Genomic DNA, 7,080 nt, shown 5'->3' on the forward strand with positions numbered 1-7,080 from the left:
TTTTTTTATTTCTTTTTAACAAGTTATTGGAGTACAGTTTTGGATGTTGTAACATGTTTGATGCAGATCTCTTCTTCTTCATCTTGACCTAGTTGGGTCATTGAATTAGGAGGTTGGACCACAATCCATTTGCCTCTAGCATAGCGACATATGACATTACTCACCCTCTCTCAATAGCATTCTCAATAGCATAGGTCTCTGGACTTTAAGAGATGTCCATGTGCAATAGCAAAAGCATAGGAGAATGTGATCCTGACTCCTTGAAGTGGTAGTGGTTCATGGCTAAAGAAAGCATGACGAATCATTTTCTCACACGAGAACATACATCTCTTTCATAGTCACATGGACTACTAGACATGTGCTATTGAGAGACATTGAATGGAATCCATGTGGCAATGAGAGAGGCGTACAAGAACATGATCCAACCTCGGATTAAGATGCATGCGCTTATCGTAAGTCATGAGCATCAGCTCTTCAAGCATAGAAGTGTTGTTGTAATTCGCATCTCTTAATTGTAAGATTGGGGCGTCTATAGTCTTTAGGAGAACAGAAAGTAATGTGACTCATACCAAAAGGCGCCTTTCAAAGAATAGTCAATAAAACAAAGGAAAATAAAGGTGTGTTCTTAGGATGAATAGGCACACAAGAGGCAAAGTGAAAGGAAGAACAGCAATTAGAATTAACCTAAAGTATCAGGGAGAAATGCCCCTTGGAAAAAAACTATTTAAGGGAGCCTAAATTTCTTTTCATTGTATTCCATGGGCTCTGAATAGTATTGCAGATGTCGTGGCTCGGAAGACCCTGTCTCTTACGTGTGTGACAGATTGGCCTATTTCCACTCCTTGGCTATATGATCTATGTTGGTCTGAAGCCATTGCCAGTTCACATAATGATCAGTAAATTTCCTATTCTACCAAAAAAACAAAAAAAAAAAAGAGAAGACACATAATACTAGTCATTGCAGGTGTTAAAATCATCCTGGATAATGAGCAACGAAGAATCATAGACAATGGCTGTGAAGAAACTCTAGCCAACGTTCAATGTCAAACAAAATCTAGGGTAGGTCGGAAAAATTCCTGACAAACCCCAACTTTGAACACACTCTAGCCAACGTTCAACAAATAGTTAAGTGTTGTTTCACTCTGGAGATTTTTGCGACATTATTTTTTCTGATTGTGCAGAAACAAGATTCTGAACAATCCTATATTTTCACCCATAACTTCTCATCTATATATATGATCAAATTGATTTCGAGTCCTAGAAAAATATGACCTGGATTCCAACGAGTCTCATGTTGATCATTTTATGAATTGCTCGTTCTATTTTCAAGCATTACATCATTTAAGATTTGATTCCATTAAGGCTCAATTGACTTGAATGTAAGTCCTTGGTGGTCTACGTGCTTGAGAATCAATTACAACTTGGGAAAGTAATAATGTGATATAATTTGAAACTAAACCCTAATGTGCCACAGGTTAGGTGGCTAATACCTAGACATAGATCTCCCACCTAATAATGTAGGTATATCAAATTTACAGGGTGGATGTTGGTCTCAATAAACTAAAAATTCCCCAACTACCTTGGGCCTCAAATCCATGACCTAACGGTCCTAACTACTCCAAAGGAGACTTTATTTCCATCTATTAGCTGCGCAGAATTCCCTACCAAACAAGGGGTGGGCATGAGGTTAGTGCCACATTTAAGATGGTTAATACATGAACATAGATCTCCCCACCCGACCACGTTGGTACATCCGATTTACATATGGATGCTACAAAAATGTGCTGGGTGTTGTAGTTTCATTTCTCCACTTGGTTTGAAGGATAATCAACTTGAACACGGCTTTAATGAATTGTTCTTTTGATTTCATTCGTAGAAAGTAAAATTCAGCAACGGAAAATTCACCTCTGCCATCAATAGGTTTAGCAAGAGAATTTATAACACGGTTCAAATAAGCCTCGTTGACTGGCATCTGAGCAATTCTTCTTGTTGAACCTACGAAAAGGGAGAAGTGTTGTATTGATATTTGGAGTTGAGTGTTTTTTTTTTCCAAACTAAACATATTAATAAATATAAAACGTATATAATACGTTTTATTCGTGTATAATATTGATACCTATATAATATACATATAAAACCAAATTTTTAGATTGATACACCAAATTACGACTTTTTTATTGACATGAAATACGGGTATCATACACGAATTTACTCTGTATCTCACCACGCAATAAAATAAATCAGATCATCCTTTCCTTCAAATCCATGCGGTGGTGCCGTCAAAACTTCAGAGGAGTTCCAATAAGCGAAGTACGTTCATTTTCTCTTCAGATGTGTGAGAACTTCGAGCAATGGCAATGGTTCCCAAGATCACCAGTTGGACATCTGCCCCAGATGCAGGCATATGGGACTCTTCATCTTCCAATGAAGGTGTGATAGCCATCACAGGCAGCAGCACCCAGCCACATCTTGAGCAGAAGAAACACAATTCATAACGTATTGAAACGTTTGAGATTCTCCCTTGGTGGTTCACGATAGTTATTTCGGAGCTCCTAGTTTAGGTTTGGATCATGGTTGTCAGAGTGTACTAAACCCTCCTGATGCAGTGCAACACCAAGAAGGTACCAACACTTACGAGGCGCCTCGATGCCTAAGCAACGCCTTGACAACTATGGTATGGATAACTTACATTGACTCTTTGTTTTCCTTGATGGATGTCCATAAACTTCAAGTTTAAGTAGATTGTCATGGGGAGGCAGGCCAATGCAGGCAGCTGCATCGCAGATGAATTGTTTGGAAAAGCAATCTTCTGGTATTAAGATGAGCTGAATGCACAGAGGTAAAGCATTAATTTCTTCGTGGCACTAGGGAATACCTGGTGCAGCTGAAAGAAAGTGGGGAGGGGGTGGCTATTGAACCACCAGGTGAAGGCTTCCAACACAGCATTACAATCAACTCAATTGTAAAACTCCACAGCAAAATGTTCCCTTTACAAAGTGAGGGTTTATTTCAAGCATCTTAGTCGCAAATGGAGTCAAACCTGGACCAAATACAATCTCATTTATCAAATGTCAGGTTGAGGGGAAGCACATACCACACTACTTGAAGGTTCACACACACAACTTAAAGGTGCCTTATAAGTCTAGAAGATGAAGATTAGGGGTCCAACATAAGGATACGTTTTTTCGCAAGTTGTTTTCATGGGAATAACACATAATTTAATGGACAAATTAAAAGATCTACATTGATGAACAATTATTCAATTCACCTTCTCTTGACCGATTCGTAGATGCAAATCTCCAAATCCATGGATTTCCTCAAACTGTAGATGACTAGTGGAGACCATGGTTTACTGCAGCAGGCTTGTCGGCTCCTCTACATTCACTTGAAAGTGGAGGGGTCTACAGGGGTCCAAAAGGTCCCCCCAGTAATATTAATTTGAATCATATGGATATTACCACAAGAAATAGTAGATAATTATGAAAACAATGAGTTTGATGACTGCTGATACAGAGTAAGGAAGACATGGGATGATAATGTAGATGGACTAGGCCACAGCTCCTGAAGACAAAACAGAAACTGATCTCACTTCATATAGCTTTCAGCATTTGGAAATGGTTAAGCATTCTGTCTTGGTTGCTGCAGCAGAGATGGGAGGACCTACAGAATAACTAACCGGTGGCATATCTATTACGTAAGAAACCCATATTTGCATGTATTGTTGTATATTGGCAGCAGTGAGACAGAAGTTGCCATAGCTAACACTGACCAGATTCCAGGCACTAGCTTGGCCTCTCTATGGTCGGACCCTGGGGTCAAGTCAGAGTACAATATTTTGGCCAGGATTGACCAAATACCATGCAGAAACTGATGTCTTGCCATTAGCTAGATCCACAGAAAAATCTGGGTATATATGGAACACTTTCTACTTCAACTGGCAATTACCTGAAGAGTGTTCTCATGGAGGTGGCTCCACTACTAATTCAACTTCTAACGCTAATCGAAGGCACTTTCATACTATGATGATGTCCCTTAGAATCCCTTCTCTTTAGGAGAAAGTACAAGGCCCTATGGCCTATATAGAATCAAAATTGAATATTTTAGGGTTTAAGTAAGAAGATGGTAGAATTGAATCCTATCAGATTCAGACTGAACGGGTCACTCTGGGGTTGGCAGCTTAAATGTGTTATTGTACAGCATCTATGGATAAGCTGCTGAAACTGAACATTTATCACTTTCCATTAATAAAACCCAGGGAAAAGGTTCTCTGAGCCACTGGGGCAGGGCACCTCTCTCCTCACATGAAATGACCTTGCTGCCCTACTATGTAAGATACCACTTTTCCACACCTCTTTGCTACACTACCCTATGCCACTTGCTCAAAGAATCCTCACCCTAAAATATGTTTGTTTTGTCCCTATCAAAAGCAAGAAAAGAAAAAGAGTTTGGATCAGGGCTGTATTGGTCGGGTTTAAGTTTTAACAGAGCTTAAGGTTTATAAGATCATGTTTGAATAGACTCTATGATATTTTTCCTTATTTTTATTTTCCCATAAGCAGGGAGTAAATGATTTTCCCAGAATAAAAACTCTCACCACCCTGACTTATTCAAATGCATAGACCTATGTACAAGATTATAATACTATAATGGTCATCACTTCTTTTTTGGTAATAATAATGGTCATCACTTCATGACAACTAAAGGTATTATGTACTCAGAGATGTTTCTAAGCAGCATTTAAATGAATGGAGGTTTCTATGTATCTCCTTAAAGTAATTGCATCCATGAAACAAAAATTGAATTCCTGCAAGAGGTGCAGTGTTGATACTACGCTAGACTCTCGCAGGTACTTTGCCAAGATAAATCTTAGAGAAGAATAGACCCAAGAATTGCATGTGAAAAGATCAAAAGGTCCACCATGTAGAGAGAAAAAAAATTTGATTGCTTGAAGTACTGTCAAAATGCAGTTAAAGCCTAAGCCAACAATAAAGGGAAAAGGCAGAGGAGGCCAAACACCTCACTCTGGATCCACTCTTGACAGCTGAAAATTTCACACTGGAGGGTTGAAGTCTGATGCAAGATCAACTAGCTCATTCAATTCACACCAGAAACTGGAAACTACAACATGAAGGAACTGAAAGTAACACTTCTGCTGAAAATCAAGTTTCATGGGTTTGTCCGCTAAAAGTAAGGGGTCACCTAGATAATTTAGGGCACTATGCACCAGAAAAAAAAAAGGCCAAGCAAAGAATACAGCAACCCACCCTCCAACTGCCCAAAGCAAGAATATAGCAATTCTCTACACTATTTTTGTCTTCCAGGTTACACCACCCCCCCCCCCAATGTAATGTTTCCTATTTGTTCCTTTTTCCCTTCAATCAATATTACTACAGCAATAGAATCTGAGACTCCCACTATTAGGAATTAAAAATAAGGAAATACTAAGGTTTAAAACAAGAAGCCAACTACCACTTCTTTCATTTTACTCTTTCTATTTTAAAACACAAAGTTAGGGAGGGCATGTTGAGAAAAAGGGAAAAAATAAACATGAACAGAAGCTGACTTGGGAACAAATCCAAAATCGTAAAGAGTTTGAGGGGAATACAACAAGGAGATATCCACTAAACATTGTTAGCAAAGATTTTCTTACAACTACATAGCATCTGTGGGCATTCATACACCAAGCTAAGCCAAGAATGGACCAAATAATCAGTAAAAATAGACAGTGTCATCATCCAGAATGAGTAGTTTGTGTTTGCAGCAAAGCTCAATCATCCACATTGAGAGAGGCCAAAAGCAATTCCATTTTATAAAAGGCTATACAAACGAAGATGAATTACAACAGTTTTACAGGACACACAAATTACTACTCCTCTTTCCTTCTTTTCGTTCCCCATCTCTGCATTACTACAGGACCTTGGAATGGCCAAAAGTTATCTAAAATTTTGCGATAAGATGATAAACAGCATTGAAAACTTCAAAATTGGATGCATCTTCCATAAGAATTCGATTTAATCAGAAAATAAAGTGGAACATAGAAACAAAAATACTCATACTCAGTATTATTACAGCAATCGACCGGATCCATGAGTTAAAGAAACCCTATCTAAGAATCGAGAGCTTTATTTACCACATTTGAAGCCTTTTCAGAGGCTTGTGTCGTTTTCAGAAGGGACTTCCGCTCTAGATCTCTCCACATGTTGATTGCAGCAGTGCAAATTACTAAGACATCAAGGGATATCGCCATCGATCAGCGATTTCGAAAAAAAAAAAAAATACGAAGAAGAATCAGAATTAAATAATTCAAAGACAACAATATAATATCAAGAACGAATACCTCCGGCGCCTAAGAAAGCGACGAGACGAACGACTTTCGAGCCGGCCTCTTCTCCCGCCATTCCTCGCCGTTTCTTCTTCTTCTCTCTGTTTTCCGGTGAGTCCAACTCGTTAAACGAACAGAGAACCCAACGTTACAAAGATCGTAACTTGTTTAGGGCACTGGACCTTCTTTGAGATACCAAGGCCGGTCAAGGGTCGAGCGGTCGAACCGCTAGTTACATTATTTTTTATCCTTGGCGTTGGGGTTTAATAGACACCTTCAGGCGGTGAAGAACTACGCCACACAATTGTTTGGCCACATGGCTCCTCTGAAGGTGGTATTGCACGGAATTGTACGAGATCCGAATTGCAGACATTCACCATAGGCCATAGTCTCATACAGTCAATACCATTGGATATGTTATCGACAAGGCACCTTCTTTAGTAAAAGAGTCAACAAGGATATTGATCTTCTTCCTAAGAACACAAAGGAAAGAGAAAGCTCCAAAGCAAATTGAGAAATGTAACATATCTTCCACAACTAGTTGAACCGCTAACAAAATGTTTGATGTTATTCAATTCGAATATAAAATGAGCTCATCACTTACTTCCAACAATCCATTTATAGTCACCACTGCTTCTCCCACAATCCCACCAAAATTAATGGAGTTGCATGTCATTCTTTTTAGACATTGTGAAGTAAACTTGACCATGAGAACTCCAAATTATCACCCCTAGGCCCCCAATATGATGATAATTCCC

At 39.0% G+C, this 7,080-nt stretch overlaps 1 long non-coding RNA gene across 1 annotated transcript; it reads right to left on the minus strand.

Moving 5' to 3' along the window:
• Positions 1 to 5,780: 5,780 nt before the first annotated feature.
• LOC122067329 lies at positions 5,781 to 6,587 on the minus strand. Its single transcript, XR_006136653.1, has 2 exons — positions 6,338 to 6,587; positions 5,781 to 6,222 (listed from the first exon to the last, which is right to left on the minus strand). It is a non-coding gene; the product is annotated as an uncharacterized LOC122067329 (long non-coding RNA).
• Between the last annotated feature and the right edge of the window lie 493 nt (positions 6,588 to 7,080).

This window comes from Macadamia integrifolia, unplaced genomic scaffold (genome assembly GCF_013358625.1).
Source record: "Macadamia integrifolia cultivar HAES 741 unplaced genomic scaffold, SCU_Mint_v3 scaffold2845, whole genome shotgun sequence".
Taxonomy (NCBI): Eukaryota; Viridiplantae; Streptophyta; class Magnoliopsida; order Proteales; family Proteaceae; genus Macadamia; species Macadamia integrifolia.